Here is a 23,937-nt window from a genome sequence, read left to right on the forward strand (position 1 = left end):
GCTGTTGTTCATGCCTGTCATCTATGGACCTTGGTGCACCACAATTACCGCAGTGCGAGTTTTGGATAGCGTCATTTTGCCATGCATAGTACCCTTTAACCGTGGCAGCATGCAAACATTTTACAAACTAAGCAGTTTTGGAAATGCTTCCACCCTTGGCCCAAAAGTTTGGGATGTCAAATAAATTGCTCAATGTACACATTACAATAACGACTGCACTGCTGTCTGCATCCCAGACACATTTTACATACCCTCCACTGCTAGTGCTGCCACCTGCTGCCTGCAACTGATTATCGCACTTTGACATCAAACACAAGCAGTGGTCTCATTAATGTGACTGGACCGTGTATAATGCATAACTAATTCATGAAGTAAAAACCTGGGACACTTGTTTTTATTTAAGTGATGTAAAATAATGATGTCTTCAGAGAAAATGAATTAAATGTAGTATTCTAACAGGAATAAACATCAGGGAAGGCATACGTTTTTGAGTAATTAAGTAAAGACTGAGAATTTTAGTAATTTTTATTTTACTTCAAGAGAAATGGGTGACTGAGAACAGCTTCCATGAATTAATTCATATTTGTTTAAAAAATGTGTTATACCTGTAATCCATTATTTTTTCCCAGGAAATTAAACTGGCGTCTTTCAGGCTTATAAACAAATTTTGTTATTTGTTTAATATAGAATATTTTGTGTATTTTTTCATGTATACGGACACAGAGTACTGTTAGAACCACAGATACTGACAAAAGTGAAAACTGCCTGGACGATACACCCACAACATAGACCATTCGAGGCTGGGGGTCGGACTCCAGTGGGCACTCAGTTTCTACAGTGTCTAATACAAGATTTCTCCCCTGTCCCCCCAAAATGATTGTGCCATGGGAGGTGGAGGGTAGGGGGGGGGGGGGGTATGGGTGAAGGCCCAGACCCTCTGACTGGTTTTGGGAAGGGAGGGTATTCAACAGTGTCAATCGTGATGTCACTGGAGGTGTAGACACTGTAGAGCACCCCTAATCACTGCAGATGCAGAAGGTAATGCCTGGGCATCTGTGGGAAGCCATCGACAATTACCAATGGTACTAGCCCTGGGGGCCTTGTGGTCACCGAAAGCGGGAGAGAGTGGATGCAGATTGCCACCTGTGCTCCAGACCAGAACTGGCTGTGGTGGCAGCACTTTACCTAACACACATAACGAACGCCATACTAAAACACCAACACTTCCCCGCCTTTTGGAAGACGGCCAAGGTCCTGATGTTCAGGAAGCCGGGGAAAGACCACAGCCTCCCACAAAATTACCGACCCATCAGCCTTCTGAGCTCGCTCAGTAAGATTGTTGAGAAGGTGATTCTCAAACGCATCACTAGGCACTGCATAACAAATGACATCCTGAGACCGGAGCAATTCGGCTTCAGGAATCACCACTCCACAACACAACAACTCTTACGGGTCGTTGAATATATAACACATGGCTTCAACATAAACAAAGCTACAGGGGCGGTGTTCCTGGACATCGAAAAGGCTTTCGACCGTCTATGGCACAACGGCCTCATTCGCAAACTCAGTGACGCGGGATTCCCCAACAGGCTGGTGCGTCTAATACACCATACCTCACAGACAGGAGTTTCAACACTGAAGTGCAGGGAAAACAATCAACACGACACAGTATACACGTGGGGCCCTACTGTTTAACCTCTACATAAATGATCTCCCAGCCACACACAACACAACGATGGCAATCTACGCGGATGACACAGCCATCCTCGCGCAAGATTGGAAACTATCAAACATTACGTCATGCCTACAGACTGCACTCAGAGTGGCTGAGCCTTGGTTGGAGAAATGGCGTGTTAGAGTAAACATCAACAAGTGCGAAGCCGTTCTGTTCACTAAAAGACTGAAGCAATTGCGCAAACACCGATACTGCAGACCAATAACTCTACATGCACGCCCAATACATTTCCGTGAGAAAGTCAAATACCTCGGTGTCTGGCTGGACCGGAAATTACTCTGGGGGGACCACATACAACACATGACCAACCAAGCTAGCGCGAGGCTCAAACAGCTCTACCCTATGCTCAACAGGCGTAGCACACTGAACAGAAGGGTGTCGAGGTCCATGTACATGACACTTATCCGACCCCTGATGACGTACACAGCTCCTGTCTGGGGATACGCTGCGCCTACATGCCTGCACCGTCTGCAGCTCATACAAAACAAAGTACTCAAAATCATAAGCAATGTTCCACGATACACACGCATCGCGGACCTTCACCGGGAATACCGACTTGAGACTCTCACGGAGGTAATCCACAAACTCAGCACAAGACTATACAGAAGCTCCAGACATTTGCAGAACCCGTTTATTCTGAATCTGGGGAACTACGGCCACAACCATAGATGGAAACATAAAAGACCAAAAGACATACTTGTAAGGACCTAACATCTATGGCCAAGCATACGCAAACATAACGGTACAGGTGAGCCCCTGTTAATCAGACGCCATTACTGGATATCCAGCTGGAATACACTGCCGAGTAACTGGCACCACGCAGGGAAGCCGTACCGTACACTGCATGCAGACGAGCTCCATACATCCCCCACACAGTGAGATGATCTATGGCCGATCTCCCAACACTGTATAACAATCTTGATTGTTCCAGGAATGTAGCGGCTGCAGCAACTGGGATACATCGCCATCGCTTGCCACAGTAATGATGCATGATACCCATACTAACAAATCCAACCTTGCATGAACTATCGCAGCTAGTAAGCCACTACTGCTCTTACTACCCATCCCACTGTCGCAGAGGTTTTTTTCCCACGGCACGAGCCTTGGCACTTTTTTCCCTCTGCTCTTCAAATCGCTACCCTCACTCGCGTTTTGTCCACTATCTATCACCTGATGGACCATGTTAATGAGTAGTCTTACCCAGACGCACGGATAACATCACAGCCCAGCATCCTGTGATCCACTTACTAGATAACTAACATGTTTATGGAGGTGACAGTAGAACTTTTGGTTTGGTCACCACATTGGTGCGGGCATAGAGGGGCCCCATCTCTATTTTGCCAGTGTCCAAGCCACAGTACTCCTGTAGAGGCAGACACACACAGCTGTGCCAGATGCGTAATGCTGGGACAGCCAGGAGTGGGTTGCGGGAGGGGCCGCCATCAGAAAATGAAGCAGGGTTCACAGTTGCCGCCAATCGAGCAGCTCAGCAAGATTATGACCGTGCAATAGATACTCAGAAACAACAGTGTCTGTAGCAAAGGCACATCACCAATCGTGCTGAAGCAGTTTACCTATCATATGTTCAAAGGTGGCTGGAGCATTATATAGTGCAAACGGCATAATTTTAAACTCACAGAGGCTGTCAGCAGTTATGAAGGTAGTCTTTTACCGTCTTTTCCCAGTCAGCTTTGTCAACCTTGATTTGCCAATAACCTCTCTCAATGTCCATCATATATATGAATGCTGGTTAATTGGTGTATAGTCCTGTGTCGATACGGTTGTCGATATGGTGTTCCACCATGTGCCTCTCAGTATGTCTTATCTTCACTTCTGATTTCAGAGCATCCAAAAATTGAAGCAGGGTGGCTATCACTTGCCAACATTGTTCTTGGTGAGGCCAGATCCTATTGGCAGTTCAGTAGTAGCATCCTCTCCTGTGTTTTCTGTAGTGGAGGTGCAGCATGGTTCTTCATTGTTGACACTAAACAGTCCTTCCCATTCTGGTTCGGCTGTTCCTATGCACATACCTTTAGAGATGAGTTATGGTTGCTCATAATAGTTCTACTTGACCACTTACTGTGCACACGTAAATTTCTTTTGTGAGCTAGGTAGCTTTTTGCAATTGACAAAAGCTTCACAACCTAACTGAGTCTCTCAAATGAAGACTGGAATTGTCTTAGTGATGAACAAGACATTACAATCTTTTTAATGGCAACAACCACCCAGAGCAGTCTTGGTTATGTGTGCTTGCTGGAATGTCTTCATCAACTTTTCACAGTCTCTCACTGTTTATGACGGCTGCAAGAATCCCATCCAAGAATTACATCATAGCTACAGTCTCTTAAAATGACGAATTTGAAGGGCTGTGTTCTGTGGTTGGTAGTTATTCTTGCAATACTTGCTCTTGTCGGCTGAATGTATTTCCCATTTCCAATCTTCAGCACAATCACTCTCATATCACGAAGCAGTCTTCTTTAGCTGATGGCAATATGTATATGACATTATTAAAAAAAAAAAAAAAAAAAAGCCCCTGAGTTGACTAACATCTAGACTGTATGGCCGTCAATGAGATTTACTGTCATCTCGGTAATTGTTGTACATGGAGGATTTTCATGTGTGGCAGCCTTACCTCCACTGATGGTCACCTGGCTTAGTTTCCCTGAATTTGGTGATTCAGCAAGCAGCTGTTAACTCTGCACAGCAACAAGGAACAGCTATGGAATGTTGGGGAGTGACTTTGTCCAGGGTGAAGTGATGTTCTTTGGTCCACAGTTTAGCTATAATCATCTGCAGCTGACTGGCGTGAATAGGACTGTTGTTGATGGTTGACATCTTTTGGCGTAATAGTCATTGAACAGTTATCTTCTTTCCCTGCTGTAGCACACAATGTATTCACAGTGTAACTAGATTGGTGTGTTGTCCTCCGTTCCCAAATGCCTTTTCTTCTGCCAGAGTTTTTACCTGGCAAAGGGGTTGGTTGTACCTGCATTGGTTACATGCTGGGTTGTCATTTGGTGGTGGTAACGTACATCCATGGTCAGCATGACGGATTGTCAATCCTCTGGGCCCAGGTTCGAATCCCGGCTGGGTCGGGGAATTTTCTCCACCCAGGGACTGGGTATTGTGCTGTCCTCATCATCATCCTATCATCCTCATCGACTGCAGGTCGCCGAAGTGGCATCAACTTGAAAGACAGGCACCCGGTGAATGGCCTACCAGATGGGAGGGGGGGGGGGGGGGTGCTAGTCATATGATTAAATAAAAAAAAAATGTACATCCGAGTTGGTAAGTCCATTATTCATGCTGCATTCAACTGGTGGTGAAGATCAGTGCCAACATTCTTCAACATTCCCTATTACCTCCTTACACACAAGGTCAATGTTCATGAGCGCTATATCTTGGGTATTCAGTTCGACAGTTCTGGCGGCCATAAAATGCTGTATCTCTTCTCTTACAACTTGGTGGTGGTGGTGGTGATTAGTGTTTAACGTCCCGTCGACAACGAGGTCATTAGAGACGGAGCGCAAGCTCGGGTTAGGGAAGGATTGGGAAGGAAATCGGCCGTGCCCTTTCAAAGGAACCATCCCGGCATTTGCCTGAAACGATTTAGGGAAATCACGGAAAACCTAAATCAGGATGGCTGGACACGGGATTGAACCGTCGTCCTCCCGAATGTGAGTCTTACAACTTGGTGTATGAGAGAAGCGAGGTCACGGTGGTCATCCATACCTGGCATAGAGACCACGAGTCGAACATACCTCTTTTGTCTGATTTCTTTCGGTTGCATTCCTTTAATGTACTGGCACCACTTGATGAATTCTTCTGTTGTTGTGAGATTATTTACCAAAACAGTTTGGTTCATGTCTTCTGTGACTCCTTTATTAAAATGTAAGATCTTGTTGACTCCTGTCATATTCAGATTAGCAATGTAGCAAATGGCCAAAACTTTCTGTACGAATGACTGTGTTGTTTCATCATGATGTTGGGCCCTATTCTTTAATGGTTCTTCTGCTAAGCAGACTTGCTGTTGATTTTCACCAAAGGTTTTCTTCAGTTTGGCCTGGAATTTATACCAGCATTTGAGTTTCTTTCTGTTTCTTTGTCTCAATCAAATTCTTTCAGCCATTTTGTCAAGTCTTGACCAGTATCTCTGGATAACACTGATTGATGCCTGATGTACAGCTAACTTACTGCTGGCTTGGAATCTATTGGTCTCATGAATATATAGACCCCATGGGAATGATGTGCTGTTTCTATTCTAATTCCTGTCCACGAATGCAACATCTCTTACATTGCCTAATTGGAGCCACAGTGATGTAGGTGTTCTGAAGTACCTGGTGTTTATACCAAAGAATGTTACATCATAACCACACTCAAGTCCAAATATGAAAGCTGAGTCATCACTGAAATACAACATTTGGCACTGAAAGCATGTTTATTAAGAACACCAACATTCAGTCACAGCAGAACCGAACTTCTGGATGGACTGTGAAGCTATTTCTACAAACATTGAATATTCTGAAATGCTGGTATTTATACAAACAATGAATATTCCAGAATGTACAAGCATTTCAAACATATTTCAAGAACCTTCCAGAAATGAAAAATACTAAATAACAAACAACTGCTGTGCACTGGGGGTTGAACTGAAGACCAGCAGCATGCCAGACAGTGATGCTGATCACTACACCTAACACCATATTTCATGCACCACAGCTCAGGACAACATTACAAAAAAGTAGTTAATTCCTACCTTGTGATAATTTTAATCCTGTGTTTCCCCAAGTCCACTGTGTTCTTTTCCTTTATATCAGCCACTGATGCTAATGTGCTGCACCCACAACTTGGTCAACCTGTAATACACATGATTCTTAATCAGCAAAGGTAAAAAATGTGAATATGGTCAAACAACAAAGAAGAAATCTCAGACAGTTATTTGATAATAGTTGTGTGGTAACTTTTCTACATGGATTCACAACTAAACACAAAGAAGTACATTTTGTACACATTACAGAAAGTCTCAGTTCAAAGTAGGTCATGGTCATCATCCACAACTGCCACAGGGACCAAATTCAGCAATCAAACACTTAAAGTAATGGAAACCAGTATATGTTGTCTGCAATGGTGCGTGTTCATCAGAGACAAGGGTGTAATCTGGAAAGACCTAGGGAAGTGTGATAGGACCACTATTATTTTCCATGTACATAAATGATCTAGCAGACAAGGTGGGGAGCAATCTGCAATTGTTTAATGATGATGCAATGGTTTATGGGAAGATGTCATTTTTTAATGACTGTATGATGATACAAGATGACAGACAAAATTTCTGGTGGGTGTAATGAATGGCAGCTAGCTCTAAATGCAGAAAAATGTAAGTTAATGCGGATGAGTATAGAAACAAACTCATAATGTTCAGAAACAGCATTAGTAGTGTCCCGCTCCACACAGTCACATCGTTTAAATACTGGGGTGTAATGTTGCAAAACAATGTGGAATGGAAAGAGCATCTGAGGATTGTGGTAGGAAAGGTAAATGGTCAACTTCTGTTTACTGGGAGAATTTTAGGAAAGTGTAGTTCACCCATAGGGAAGACTAGTATGACCTATTCTTGAGTACTGCTCAGGTGTTTGGGATCCACACCATGGGAGATTAAAGGAAGACATCGAAGCAATTCAGAGGCGTGCTGCTAGACTTGTCACCGGTAGGTTCAAACAACATGCAAGGGTTATGGAAATGCACTGGGAACTCAAATGAGGATCCCTTGATGGAAGGCGATGTTCTTTTCATGGAACAATATAGAGAAAATTTGGAGAAACAGAATTTAAGCTGACTGAAAAACAACCCTACTTCCACCAACATATATTTTGCATAAGGAATATGAAGATAAGATACCAAAAATTAGAGCTCATAGGGAGGCATATAAACAGTCATTTCTCCCTCATTCTATTTGTGAGTTGAACAGGAAAGGATAGGGCTAGTAGTGATACAGAGTACCCTCTACCACACACCATATGATGGCTTTTGGAGTATGTATGTACACGTAGATCAAAGAATTTGTAACTTATCCAGTTTGTTTAAAGCGGCAGCAGAAGTGGCAGCAGCACCAGCATGTCCCCCATGACATTGCGGTTTAAGAATTAAAACATAAGTCATACACACACATGCAATTTCACACTTAAAGGTCCAGTCTAACAACTATGTGATAAATAGTTGACTGTAGGTTTATCATAGGAACCATCCCCACATTCACCTGAAGCTACTTATGGAGGCCATGACCTAAATGAAGATGGCTGGAAGGGATTGAGCCTCCATCTTCTGAATGCCAGGAAAGTCAGTTTAAAACCATGAAACTCATCTGAGTTATCCCTAGTGCACAATACTGTTTTGTGTAAACATTCTTCCAAAGATGTTATTTTATGATGTAAAAAAGTATTGATACCCTGTTCATTCACTTCTCAACACTTATCACTCCACATACTACACACACTATACACAAATTAATTCATAATGTAAAAATTTAGTGCTACACTGTTCATCAGCTTTGCTCACTCCAGTAAATTGTCTACATCTGATTGATGATACTAATAATAATCCTAATAACAATAACAATAATAATAATAATAATAATAATAATAATAATAATAAACAAAGTTCACTACACTACGCATACATTGATTACCAAAAAGCTTTTGATAGTGTACCCCACTCATGGTTACTACAAACATTGGAAATATACAAAGTAGATCCTAAATTGATACAGTTCCTAAACATAGTAATGAAAAATTGGAAAACCACACTTAATATACAAACAAAATCAAATAATATCACATCACAGCCAATACAGATTAAGAGTGGAATATACCAAGGAGACTCATGAAGTCCTTTCTGGTTCTGCCTTGCTCTGAACCCACTATCCAACATGCCAAATAATACAAATTATGGATACAATATTACTGGAACATACCAACACAAAATCACACATTTGCTATACATGGATTATCTAAAACTACTGGCAGCAACAAATCAACAACTCAATCAATTACTAAAGATAACAGAAGTATTCAGCAATGATATAAATATGGCTTTCGGAACAGACAAAGAAAAATAGCATAGTCAAGGGAAAACACACTAAACAAGAAGATTACATATTGGATAACCACAGCGACTGCATAGAAGCGATGGAAAAAACAGATGCCTATAAATATCTAGGATACAGACAAAAAATAGGAATAGATAATAAAATATTAAAGAAGAACTAAAAGAAAAATATAGACAAAGACTAACAAAAATACTGAAAACAGAATTGACAGCAAGAAACAAGACAAAAGCTATAAATACTTATGCTATACCAATATTGAGCTACTCATTTGGAGTAACACAATTGACAGCAAGAAACAAGACAAAAGCTATAAATACTTATGCTATACCAATATTGAGCTACTCATTTGGAGTAACACAGACCTAGAAGCACTCAATACACTTACACGATCACAATGCCACAAATATAGAATACATCACATACATTCAGCAACAGAAAGATTCACATTAAGCAGAAAGGAAGGAGGAAGGGGATTAATCGACATAAAAAACCTACATTATGGACAGGTAGACAATTTAAGAAAATTCTTTCTAGAACGAGCAGAAACTAGCAAAATACACAAAGCAATCACTCATATAAATACATCGGCTACACCACTGCAATTTCATAACCACTTCTACAACCCTTTAGATCACATAACATCAACAGATACGAAGAAAGTAAATTGGAAAAAGAAAACACTACATGGCAAGCACCCGTATCATCTAACACAGCCACACATCGATCAAGACGCATCCAACACATGGCTAAGAAAAGGCAAAATATACAGTGAGACGGAAGGATTCATGATTGCAATACAGGATCAAACAATAAACACCAGATATTACAGCAAGCATATTATTAAACATCCCAATACCACAACAGATAAATGCAGACTTTGCAAACAACAAATAGAAACAGTAGATCACATCACAAGTGGATGTACAATACTAGCAAATACAGAATACCCCAGAAGACATGACAATGTAGCAAAAATAATACATCAACAGCTTGCCTTACAAAATAAACTTATAAAACAACACGTTCCCACATACAAGCATGCACCACAAAATGTACTGGAGAATGATGAATACAAATTATACTGGAACAGAACGATTATAACAGATAAAACAACACCACATAACAAACCTGACATCATACTCACCAATAAAAAGAAGAAAGTAACACAACTAATCAAAATATCCATACCCAATACAACAAATATACAAAAGAAAACAGGAGAAAAATTGAAAAATACATCCAACAGGCTGAGGAAGTCAAGGACATGTGGCATTAGGATAAAGTTGACATTATATCAATTATACTATCAACTACAGGAGTCATACCACACAATATCCACCAGTACATCAATGCAATACAGCTACATCCAAACTTATATATACAACTACAGAAATCCGTAATTATTGATACACGTTCAATCACCCGAAAGTTCCTAAATGCAATATAACATATACCGTACAGTTAAAAGGAAGTCACGCTTCATCAACGTCCGCGTCACTTTCCATTTTTGACCAGACATAACGTCTGAGAAAAGAAAGAAAGAAAGAAAGAAATAATAATAATAACAAGTTCTGTACTTTGGAATGATTTTAAATGTCACCAGACAGTCTTTAAAAGTCACTGTAAATTTATTTGATATCAAAGTCAAAAGCACACACTACAACCACAATGGAAGCCACATATTTTCAACTGTTATCTCCCAATTGAATTTGATAGCAAGAACCATGTATTTTGGTATTCTTCATTTCCATCTCCACTAAACATTAGTAAATGGCTGTAAACTGTCTAAACACTGCAGTGCTTCTGTTGTGTAAATGACATCAGTCACATCACTAAGCCTTCCACAGAAATGAACTATAGTTTAGCATGCAACTAACAAAGTAAATCATAAATAGCTATTAATACTAGGTAGACAAAGTGAAAAGGAAAACACTGACGATGGTTGGTAAATCAGGGCAGTGGTACACAGAAACAAAACTGAAACTGATTAACTTCTCATGGTCAGGGTTCACAGCCATGTAGAACTTTTTAAATGACATCATATTCACCATTGACTGTCAATATCTCTTCGAAAAAATAGCAATTTACGTGAGAGATGTTACTACCTCTGGTAACAGTTCAGCTAATTTACATCATTTCACAATGCACTGAGCTTCGAACTCGTTTGATGTTAGTGAATTTCAACAGTGAAAAGGTTAGTTTGGATGATGACATGTACATATGCCAGATGATTTTAAAGTCTGATGTGATGAAGCAAAACCTTTTGCAATAGCACATGATAATGGTCCAAAGGTCAAAACTGCAATTGTGAAATAAATACTTTCTACAGTCAATGGCGAATGTGATTTCCTTCAACAACACAGAAACTATATCCTCTTTTCTTCATAAACAGTGAAAAAGTACATTGCCCAGTCAAATTAACGTGATCCCATGTTTCTGAAGAAGAGAAATTTGTTAACATTGAGTATAGATTTAAGTGTCAGGAAGTCGTTTCTGAAGGTATTTGTATGGAGTGTAGCCATGTATGGAAGTGAAACATGGACGATAAATAGTTTGAACAAGAAGAGAATAGAAGCTTTCGAAATGTGGTGCTACAGAAGAATGCTGAAGATTAGATGGATAGATCACATAACTAATGAGGAAGTATTGAATAGGATTGGGGAGAAGAGAAGTTTGTGGCACAACTTGATCAGAAGAAGGGATCAATTGGTAGGACATGTTCTGAGGCATCAAGGGATCACCAATTTAGTATTGGAGGGCAGCGTGGAGGGTAAAAATCGTAGAGGGAGATCAAGAGATGAATACACTAAGCAGATTCAGAAGGATGTAGGTTGCAGTAGGTACTGGGAGATGAAGCAGCTTGCACAGGATTGAGTATCATGGAGAGCTGCATCAAACCAGTCTCAGGACTGAAGACCACAACAACAACAACAACATGTCAAAAGCTGAAAACCCACCATGGAACATGCAGGAACAGAGTCGATGAGGTTCTGGAGGGTACCAACAGGATGTGGAGCCACACTGACTCCAGTGCCATGGCCAGCTGCAATAGGATTCTCAATTGTGGATGCATGTATAAAACAGCCTAATCGAGGTGGTCCCACAGACTCTCAATTGGGTTTAAATCTGGGGAGTTTGTTGGCCAGGGGAGTATGGTAAACTCATCCTGGTGCTCTTCCAAACCACTCACATACACTGCTAGCTGTGTGACCTGTTGCACTGGCCTGCTGATAGATGTCATCATGCCAAGGAAACAGCATATAGGGGTGGACATAGTCCCCAAGGATAGATGGATAGTTGCGCTGATCCACTGTGCCTTCCAGAATGACGAGATCATCCAGGGAATGCCCTCCAGCCTAGGCTATTCCAAAAATTGTTGCAGACTACTTGCTTTTAAACACGTCACACTGTACACATGCACGGCCATCTGTCCAATGGAGCATAAAATGTAATTCGTCTGGAAAAGCCACCTGTTGCCATTCATATTAGATGAGAATTGTGGTACCGGCATGCAAATTCCAATCTTCGTTGCTGTTGAACAGCAGTCAGTATGTGTGTATGAACCAAGTGCCTGATGAAAAGATCCACATGCATAAACATTCACTGAACAGTCACTGAGGAGACACGGTTGGTAGTCCCATGGTTCATTTGGGTGGTTCATTGTCCAACAGTTACACATCTATTCGCCTATACACATCTCCGTAGCTGTTGTTCACCCCTATCATTGATGGCCCAAAAGCTAATGATCATACCCTTTTGGACATCAGATTAATCACTTCGTTAATGGACAATGACAATGACTGCACTGTTCTTTACATCCCCCCACATGCTTCATATACCCTCCACTGCTAGGGCTGTCACCTGCCATCAGTGAGTGGTTATTGCACACAGACATCACATTAATTTCACTAGGCCATGTAAATGAGTGTGAATCTGTCAGAGTACTACGGACAGATTTGGACCTACAACTGAAGTTGGATGCACACAAAGTGCAGCTGTGCACTAAATTATAGCTGGTAATTTACTTACTATGCAGATTAAAACTCTTTGTCAGTAAGGAACATCTTATGTCTTCATGTTATGCTTCCCTCATCCCCCCCTTTGGGGGGGACTTCAAAAACACAGTACATGCTTTTAAAGCCATTCTGGTATTAAATACTCCTTATAGCCTAAATACTCCTTATAGCCTCTATTAATATAATAGTTTACCTTTCGGCATGCTAGTGCAGTAGAGATCTTTCAGAAAGTTCTAGAATTACTATAAACATTTGACTACTATAAACATTCCACAATGTGTCAATTGCCTGGGTGTTATGTAGTGACAGGAAAAACTCAGGAGGAGTATTTGTTGAATCTCCAACAAGTATTTTCAGCCCTTTTGAAAGCCAGGTTAAAGTATTATTCGTCAAAATGCTCTTTCTTTCAGCCTACTTTTAAGCATATACGGTATATCCTCAGCCAGGAAAGACTTGAACCAATGTCAGAGAATGTGGCACCCATTTACTTTATTCCAGTACCAAATAACACAAAGGATTTATAGGTTTTTAGAGGCAAGGTTACGTACTATGCCCTATGTATCCCTACAATTGTGAAAATATGCCATCTTTTGACTCTACTCTGGAGAAAAGGAATCCCTTTCTAGTGGTCCATGGATTGTCCTTAAGCTGAAGCAATGTCTCCCAATTGCTCAACGCCTAACCCGGTATCAGCTCATTTACTGCTTATGTTAGCCATGGATATGTCACCATATGGTATCGGGACTGTTCCATCATATAAAAATGGTTTGAAATGGCCTATCACATCCACCTCTAAAATGCTCACCACAGTAAAGAATAATATTCACAGATTGAGAAGGAAGCATTGACAATTATTTTTCATAAGTTCCACATTTTCACGTATGGCAACGAATTTCATTTGGTTACATACACTTCATATGCCATTGTTGTCCATATTTAGTCCTAAGTCAAAGTTGCCTGAATGGACATCTTAGATGTTACAATACTGTGCTCTTTTCTTATCAAAATACTAATATTCCATTCATTATCATCTTTTTTCATCTCAGCAACTGAATGCTGACACACTGTCAAGATTCCCCGTGGGACTGGATGAGAAATTTGATACGCAAACCACTGCTTTCCCACACTGATTAATAATCAGAGCAGTTGGTCACAGAATTTCCCATCACTTCCAAGGATGTCACAGCTGCCATATGAAGATCCACACCTAAGACAGTTTTTCCAGTTAATACAAATTAGCCATAAATGCAAACATTTTAAGTTAGGCTTTACTGTGACTGTTGTTTGGTTGGTTGGTTTAATGATTAAAGGAACGAAACTAAAAGGTCATCAATTCCTCCTACATGGAACAGGCATGACACCCAAGGAAAGAAAACCTCCTGGTCTATTGAAGGTCAAAAAGACCCAGATAAAGGAACAAGGAAGAAGAAAAGGGGTAAAGAAAGAAAGGTAGGCAAGGAGCTCTGTCCAGAGAGCAGCTGGAGGCCCTTAAGGGCAGTAACTGCAATGGGGAACATATGCTCCCCCCCACCCCCCCCCCCCCACCTACCAAAGGCACCCCAGTAAAGACTAGTGACATGGACATGGTGAGCGAAGCAAAGGAAAACACAGGCAGAACACCAAGTCAAACAGAACATGCAAGAAAGAGAAGAGAAGCTAAAGAACAGGTAGGATGGCTGGGACAGACCACCAATCCCATATAGCTATTGCCCAATTAGGTCAGAGGAGGCAAGAAGCTATCCTGACAACCCCAAAATAGGCCAACAAGACTGAGGCACCTTCAGAAAGAAAGTGACAAAAAAAAACCCTTCAGGAATCAACCTTAAAACCATGACAGCTGCTGAAGTATTTTTTGCTGACACCAGTGGCAGGGAGTCAGAAGGATTAAGAGTCCAACATAGGACAGCAAAGTTAGGACAGTCCAACAAAATGTGAACTGCTGCCAAATGGGCACCAAAACAACACTGGGGAGGATCCTCACAATGGAGGAGATGACCATGTGCCAGCCAAGTATGGCCAATATGGAGTCAGCAAAGGGTGATGGAGTCCTTGCGAGAGGCCCACATGGAGGACCTCCACAAATTCACAATCTCCTTTATCACTTGTAGTTTGTTCGGCAAAGTCAAAGTATGCCATTCCGTGTTCCAAATTCTTAGAACTTGATGGCATAATACTGATCAAAGGTCCAGTGTCGGAATACCAATCTCAAGAGGCAGCTCGCCAGTAGCCAATTTGGCCAGCCTGTCAGAGTGTTCATTCCCCAGGACCCCAACATGACCCCAAGTCCAAACAAAGGCCACTAAGATTCCACATTGTTTGAGGGTAAAGAGGGAATCCTGGATAGTCAGGACCAAGGAGTGGCGTGGATAACACTTGTAAAGTATCAGCGCGTAGCTACTGATGAGGGAGGACTCACCAGTCCAGGAGCAGATGCCCTCAAGAGCAAGATATGTGGCTATCAACTCCGCAGCAAAATCAAGACGATTGCTAGTGTTAAGTAGTGTTTCCAGAGGATTGGCACTCAATATATATTACGATCCTGCATCAGTCTCACTGGGGCGTATTCAGAATGAAGAATCTTGTTCAACAGTACATGTGCTGGCCACTTTGCCAGTATTGTGTGAGGAGCTGAAATATGTCAGGCTTATCTGTTGTACCAAACTGTAGCACCCAAGCCTACCTGGCATGGCCTATGGCTACCCAGTCATGGGACTGGGTGCATACAGATTTTGCAAGCCAGTTTCATGGGGACCGGTGATCGGTTTTCATAGATGTGTATCGTCATTTCCTATACATAATAATACCAAGATGGAAAATACCATCCATCACCAGCACTGGAATTAGCATCATCTGTGCCATCCAGTGCAAGTTCCATCTCTGGATCTGTCACACATAAGATATGGCCCCAACACAACATCACAGGCAGTGGACACCTGTCATTCCCAGTACTTGAGCTGTTGTCAATCACCCCTATGGATTAGGACCTGGGTGACAGAAGACCCACAGCCCACTGCGAGTCCGATACTGTTACTTTCTGCATCTTTGGCACTGCACACAGGCATGGCTCCTTTACCACCACCAGCACAAGCTGCACCACAGCCCTCGCAGCGTGCCACACCATGTCCTTCGCTCTACTATTCAGAACACTTCCAGTCCTATGGGCTGATTCAAGGTGATAGGAATCGTGTAATCCTGCTGGACATATAGATGGAGCATTTGATGTAATTACGCATCTGCCCAGTGAGGTTGTTAAGCTGTAGCACAGAATAATACATCTGCTGGCATCACATCACATGGGTAAAACAACTGTGGTAGATTTAATGACTGCTGTGGACTGTCTCAGTCTCATGTCTCAGCTCACCACATGCTCTCCAGTGGGCTTATTTACAATGACCTTTCAATATTTGGATATATTAAGGACACTGATTTGGTCTCTGTTATTTCGAGCCATCACCATTTGGCTCGCATATGGACATATATTTTTGTCTAATGCGGTGCAGTTCCTGTTCTTTGTTTGACCGCAAGTTGTACCTACCAAGAGTGCACCAACGGTGTGTGTGTGTGTGTGTGTGTGTGTGTGTGTGTGTGTGTGTGTACATGCGTGCGTGTGCATGTATGTGCGTGCACATTCATGTTATAAGGCTTACCAGCCTAACAAAGTTACAGTTTTCTTCAGAACTAACGAATTATTTAGTGAATCTTCACAGTACTTCAACTGCCAAGAGGTATCCACCTCAAGAAATCTTTTTTCTGTTTAGTCTAAGAACAATCAAGATCTATTATTTCCTGTGATTTAATTGTACCTAACTGGTGTTCAATGAAAGCTATGTTGTTGAAGACGCTGACACTGGATTAATTTAAGACTTGTTGCATTCGTCCTCATGCCCATCCACAGCCACTTTGGACTAGTTACATCATGGAGTCAAAGCTGTATAAATTAGGAAAGAAGTTGTTGTATCCTCAGCAGGACCTTATCCTATGGTACATGACCATCCCATCTTCAGCACAGAACTACACCCATCCCACACCCACAGAAAGACTGGTGAAGATTAAAATGAACAACCAGATGACAGCAGCCAGTGCCACAGTTCTGTAGCAGTGCCTTTCAGAAAGGGTGAATGAATGTGGATGGATGGATGGATGCTGAAGATTCAACAGGGACAGCATGACATGTAAGTAGCAACCTGAACTTCAGTTTTTCACTCATGGGATTATCTTGCGAGCTTTCTAATATAAATGAAATGATGTGATGGTGTGGTGTGATGGGCCTCAACTACGTTCCCTCCGACTCACTGTTGAAATATTAAAAGTTTTGTCTAGGCACTGGGATACGTAGTTGCTGCATTACAAGGCAAATACTGCTGAGACTACAGTATACAACATGAATTTACACATGAATCGAATGGTCGAAGGTTCCTATCACTCGGTAACTGCAAATGTAACGTAGAAATTTATAAATGAAAGCTTTCAATTAAATAAAAACTGCAGGTACTATCTTAAGGACTTTAAAGGATGAGTACGATAGTAGAAGTACTTTTGAGAATGTGGTATATTTCTGCAAAACACTTATTGGTGTCGATGGTCCATCAATTAAATAAAATATAAGTTGAATAACAGAGAAACAATAGATTCCTACTGCGTGTAATTAGTTATGTACAACAACATAGCTCACGAGATATTCACTTCTAAACGCACACTACGTCTTCACTGTAGAAGCCACGGAAATCTCACATGTGCACAAGTCGGCACTACAAATAACTCATGTACTATTCAAGTTACGTGCCTGTAATTCATACCAATTTAGGTTTACACTAATAGCTTTCTAAAGACACATCAACCGATGACATCGGATGAACCGTTTAGATTTTGGAAATTCATTTCTGGTTGTATAATTTACTGTCGGATACTAAACTTTAAATTAATAAAGATATTGAAAATCTGATTGCACCATCAGAGTCATCGTACAAATAATAGTAATGTATATGTTTCTTTCTGAGGTATCATGATTCATCTGGCTACTATTAATTCTATACAAACTGTGAAATGTCTGCCATGACGGTTTCAGAAAGTCTGCCATCTTTGGCACTCTCGACATACAAGTCTCTTTCATCAACACAGCGTCACCATGGAATTCCCAGCCACACACTTGGTCTGGACCCCTCTTGCTTTGGCCAAAGTCTGGTACCATGTCGTCGGCCTGTTGAGCGGCCCGTGCCCACCGAGCGGCCCGTGCGGTCAACCAACTCTGATCTTAGAATATTTTCAGAGCGCCACAACTTGCCCGTTACCTCACAATCTACATCCTTTGGCTTGCACTTCCAATACTCTCCCATAATGTACAAGTTAGATATTTCTGTAGTGTATTGTAAGGGACCCAGGGCTGAACCATTAAATCCTGTAATATGTACTTAATGCAATTTACCTGGGCACTCCACTCCATTCACTGAGTCACATCCCATAGTTTGTTGGGTTTGCCATAAAAAAGGGAAGTACACCAGTCAGTGTAGAGAGTATAACTGCATCAGTTGTGGAAAACCATGGGTACCATGAAAACTTTGGTAATTTCATGAGAATAAGCCACAAGAGGCATAAGTGTTTGGGTTTTGCTGCTAATAGGAAATGTATAGAGACATGTTTTAGCATGGGTAAGAATGAGAGGAGTAGCATGTATATTAGTAAGTAGAAACAGGCACCATGAAAGATTTAATGTCATGGCTAAGTCAAGAATAGCAGGTGATATAATCTAGGCAAATATTACAACCAGGAGAATATTTAACAGATACGACTTGGTACACTAAAATTGATTAAAGCAGTGTCGAATGCAGATAAAATAGAACAAGGACAAAGAATAACAAAAGTATTGTTAGGTTAGGATTTACCATCTTCACATCATGCAGCATTGTCCCAGACCAGCAAAAACACTGAGATACTACATGGTTGCAAGATGGTTGTCACCAATTAAACTGCTTCAATTCCCTCAAGAAGTAATGTTCATGATACCAGCAGATCCATCACCAATAGCCAACCAAGTGAAAGAAGTGACATAGTGGGAAAATCCATCAGGTGTTGGAAGATATGTAGAAGTAATGGAATTAAAGGGATTTTTTAATGTATGGCATATATGGGGTTGATACAGCACATATAGTCGAGGAAGAAATAGAGATAGCACCAGTGGGGCTGTTATAGCCCCCTGTGGCTGGGAAGATGTTAGGATTATTATACAGCACATGTGGGGCTGATAAAGCACCTGTAGCTGCGAAAATGATATGATCATTGCACAGCACAAATGGGTTGATATAACATCTGCAGCTGGGAAATTGTAAGATTATTGTACGGCACAGATGGATCACTGGTATTGGAGAGCTCTTGGATTGGGGCCACTGGATAAATCTCTCAGATTAGTAAAGAATTAATAAAGAGTGAAAAATGTAGTTATGGAAGTTTGGATGGATTCCCAGGTCATGATGTTTTGAAACTACAGCCAAAACATACCATCAAACAGGAAAAAAAAAAAAACATTCTTTTTCATATGGGTGATAAGAAAAGATAATATACACACATATTTCGAGTATCAGGAGATAAGTTTTTGAATTTATCTCTGGGCAGGGGTGCACATGGGTAAGGATCCCCCTGGGGCAAAATGAGGGGCATTAGGTGTCCCCTCCTCAACTCCGTCTTGTAAGTCAATCACTGAAATGAGTGTTTCAACAAATCAAGTGGCAATATCCGCTTTCCCACAGGAAGGTAAAAGTCTTGGTTGCTTTCACTGTGTAATTTGTCAGGGTCTGTGGTAACGATTTGTCAAGAAATAATCTACCAACAGATCTGCCATGCTCTTCAGTTTGCAGACTAAAGGCATAACTGTTGATGTGAGTCTGGACATACTTCATGGATATGGTGAACTATCGAGGTCATTCTGCATGTAAACTGAGGTAGGTATGACCAATATGGATGACATGGAAGACAACAGATTCCTTTCAAGAGGGGTAATGTGACAAGTTCCACTTTCACATTTACATCTACATCTACATATATACTCCACAAGCCACCCAACGGTGTGTGGCGGAGGGCACTTTACGTGCCACTGTCATTACCTCCCTTTTCTGTTCCAGTCGCGCATGGTTCCCGGGAAGAACGACTGCCGGAAAGCCTCCGTGCGCACTAGAATCTCTCTAATTTTACATTCGTGATCTCCTCGAGAGGTGTAAGTACGGGGAAGCAATATATTCGATACCTCATCCAGAAAGGCACCCTCTTGAAACCTGGACAGCAAGCTACACCGTGATGCAGAGCATCTCTCTTGCAGAGTCTGCCACTTGAGTTTGCTAAACATCTCCGTAACGCTATCACGCTTACCAAATAACCTTGTGACGAAACGTGCCGCTCTTCTTTGGATTTTCTCTATCTCCTCTGTCAACCCGATCTGGTATGGATCCCACACTGATGAGCAATACTCAAGCATAGGTCGAACGAGTGTTTTGTGAGCCACCTCCTTTGTTGATGGACTACATTTTCTAAGGACTCTCCCAATGAATCTCAACCTGGTACCCGCCTTACCAACAATTAATTTTATATGATCATTCCACTTCAAATCGTTCCGCACGCATACTCCCAGATATTTTACAGAAGTAACTGCTACCAGTGTTTGTTCCACTATCATATAATCATACAATAAAGGATCCTTCTTTCTATGTATTTGCAATACATTACATCTGTCTATGTTAAGGGTCAGTTGCCACTCCCTGCACCAAGTGCCGATCCGCTGCCGATCTTCCTGCATGTCGCTACAATTTTCTAATGCTGCAACTTCTCAGTACACTACAGCATCATCCGCGAAAAGCCGCATGGTGGAGGCTTCTATTGTTCAGTATGAGTTGGGTAAATGTTGGTCACCCAACTGTCATCTTTTCTTCATCTCAGTTTTGTACGATGTGCCATCTAAGATACACCTTTAAGTTAGCCACTGGTTTCTGTATTGGCTGCAGATCCATTTGGGCTTCCTTAGCTTATGCAGAGCAATGATGCCAGTTTGCACAATCATTGCCTGGGATGTTTATGTGGTTCAGTGTTTAGAGAAATACAATGGGGGTTTCTGCACTGTGGAGGTTGTATAATGGATTTTGAATGGTGTAGACCAGTGGATGACAATGTAACTTTTGAACCACTAAGGGAGTCACTGCATAGAAAAGTGTATTATACCAGTGAGATGTGCGTATGCTGCTACTCGTACTACTGTGTAGAAACTGCATTATCATTCATTCATAAATGTTTTTGTCGACAAATGCAAAGCCAACTATCTCATCCATCCTTCAAGCCATAAGTATATATCAAACTAAAAATAGTGTGGATGGGGAGAACTGAACTGAAGCTAAAACTACGGATATTAGCATTTGTGTCACCCTTGATGCCACATTGAGCGTCAATTCACACTACAAGGCAAGGAATACACCACGAATAAAGCTGTGTCTGTGGGATAGGCAGGCATGTTGTCAAGGGAAAAAAGTGATCCTGATGAACGTCTTTTAGCCTCACTGCTACTGTTAGCCCTGTTTTCAATCGCAAGGTAGAGCACAGGGTCTAGATGGTCTCAAACAGGAGGAGGTGCTGAACTGTAAGCAAGACTGCCATAGTTGAACGAAGTTAAAATCCGTGACTGGTACAATACTGCTAGAACCTGTTGATCTGTAGCCAACAATTTCTTCCAGGGAAGTGTATGGACTTTAATTTCCCCAAAAAGTTCATCCTGAAATGCTTTATGTGCAACAGCTGTGGTGTCACCCAAAGAGTGAGGTTCCATAGCAAAGTTGATATCTCATGACAGAACGAAAAGCTAAGGACAGTCACTGCCACACAAAGCCATAAAGAAAAATGTCAGCCAAGACACACCCTCCAGTGGTTCGGTATGCCACCACTGCTGGAAATCTACTTACATGAGAGTGCAGCACTGCTTGCTCCATTATTTGATAGCCCAGTCTGATAGCATCACCAACATAGCTCAGATCTGGCAGTGAGCTAATATCATTAGTCAGCACTGTGAACCAAAGTTTACTGTCAAATTTACAGTGATGTTTGACCATCATTCAGTGCTATTCAAAATAGTAAACAGTTGTCATTGTGTTCAGCAACTGTACTAAAATATATATTGTCATTCACATATACATAAATTTCATCCAAGTTAAGTATTTTGTATAAAAGAGTTTTACTAAAGTGAAGTGGTACTCCTTCAGGAGTAAAACAATTTAACTGTCATCTAAGTTGCTACAGGATATACAAAAATGGTGGTGATGATGTTCTCACGTGTTTTCCAATATAGTGTGATGTTAGTGCCATGGCAGCAATGATTTTATCATGTGTGTTCCAAGACAGTGTTTTATTAGTCCCAGTGGCAAACATATTTTTGTGTGTTGTACCAAACATACAGTGTTTAACAATGTCTGAGCCCCATGACTAAACAAAGTTGTTCAGTTTCATGCACAGCAGATTGAACAACTGCTGCTCCATGTTCAATACCTGATGAGCTTACTGTTGCAACAAGCAGCACCACAGCCAGTTGCTGCACCCAAGTTTCATCACCTTAACAACAAGGAAGAGAACAGTCTGAGTATCATGCTAAACTAGAAGCATACTTCACTGCAGACAGCATTAAAGGTATCACACACATTGTGTTCTTTTTGTCAACTCTCAGAGCCGACATCTATCACCTGTGTAAAAAGTTGTTTCCTGACTCTTGTCCAGATGATGTTGACTGTGAGAAACTTGTTAGAAAATCTGACGAGCATTACAAGGCGCTGAGTCATGTTGCTGCAGTGAGATTTTAATTTTCTTGCCTTAACAAGCACTCTGAACAGTCACTGAAACAGTGGGTTGCGGAACTTAAAGGGTTAACAAGACATAGTAGGTTCAAGTATTCTACAAAGTTATAACGATATTATGCTACATGATGCAATCAGACAGAACGTATCAGACACATGAGTATGCACTGATATCCTAAAACTGCCAGAGCCAGAACTGAAAACAGTTTTGTCATTGTAGAGTCCCAAAGTATTGTGGACACAACTGAAGTTAATTTTGATGTCCCCTCTAGTTCCCTTGTTACTTGTGCACAAGGCAATCAGTCTCCAGTTCATGCTAAAATGAATAAAAACAGGGCTCAAAAAAGTAAGGTAAAATCTTTCAGTCACATAGTACACAATGTGTACTTCAGAAAATGTGAAGAAATATTGTCCTCATTGTCTTTATAATCATAATACACAAGTTTGTCCTTGTCATGAAGCACAATGTTTCAATTGTGATGAGCAAGGTCATAGCCACATCATCTGTTTACAATGCTGCCAGTCACGGTGCAAGTCTACCACATGGCTACCGTGCAGCTCTCAGCAAGTGCACGTTTTGATGGTTGAGCCAGTGCAACTGGCACAAACAATGTCTACAGCAGTCCACAGAGAGAAGAACAAACTTTTCGTCCACATAAGATTAGCTAATAAAACAATTAAATTTCGATTAGACACAGGTACATCTAACATACAATGTAGGCTTTCAAAGCCAGTATTTGCAATATTGCTTACATTTTCTATTGCTGGAGTCTTCATCAGAGGCTTTAACAACTCAGAAAACTGTTACAAACTAAGAACATACTCAGCAAGCCAAACTGTTTATACGTATTGACGCAATGGTCGGGTTGTGACATCATCAGACAGATGCCTAAGATCGCGGAATATTTTAGAATCAACTGTAATATTAGAAGGCACCAGCAGGCCCTGAACTGACCCCTGAGACCCAATTCTCCTCCTCCTCCTCCTCCTCCCCCCCCCCCCAACTTAACTATGTCCAACTTCTGGTGTAATATTTTATGATCCACACGATCAAATGCCTTAGTTAAATCCAAGAAGATGCCTAGTGTTCACAACTTTTTGTTTAATCCATCAGGTGCCTCACTGTGAAAAAAAGATATGTGTTTTCAACTGTTACACTGCTTCTGAATCAAAACTGTACATTTGACAGCAAATTATGTGAACTGATCAGTTATTCTTATACAAATGAGGGTCACTCCAAAAGAAATGCACACTATTTTTGTAAAAATACAA

At 41.2% G+C, this 23,937-nt stretch overlaps 1 protein-coding gene across 2 annotated transcripts in view; it reads right to left on the reverse strand.

Annotated features, from left to right (window-relative positions):
* The window catches only part of LOC126184893 (tRNA:m(4)X modification enzyme TRM13 homolog), a 153,969-nt gene that overhangs the window by 103,345 nt on the left and 26,687 nt on the right, over positions 1 to 23,937 (reverse strand). The window contains exons 1-2 of one of the 2 annotated variants that reach the window (XM_049927524.1): positions 21,784 to 21,843; positions 6,492 to 6,591 (exon numbers count right to left, since the gene is read on the reverse strand). The gene's annotated coding sequence lies outside the window, so the exon portion shown is untranslated. Of the gene's footprint in view, positions 1 to 6,491; positions 6,592 to 21,783; positions 21,844 to 23,937 lie in introns of those variants that run through there. The other variant, XM_049927523.1, reaches the window with a different exon arrangement.

Source organism: Schistocerca cancellata, chromosome 4 (assembly GCF_023864275.1).
Source record: "Schistocerca cancellata isolate TAMUIC-IGC-003103 chromosome 4, iqSchCanc2.1, whole genome shotgun sequence".
Classification (NCBI taxonomy): Eukaryota; Metazoa; Arthropoda; class Insecta; order Orthoptera; family Acrididae; genus Schistocerca; species Schistocerca cancellata.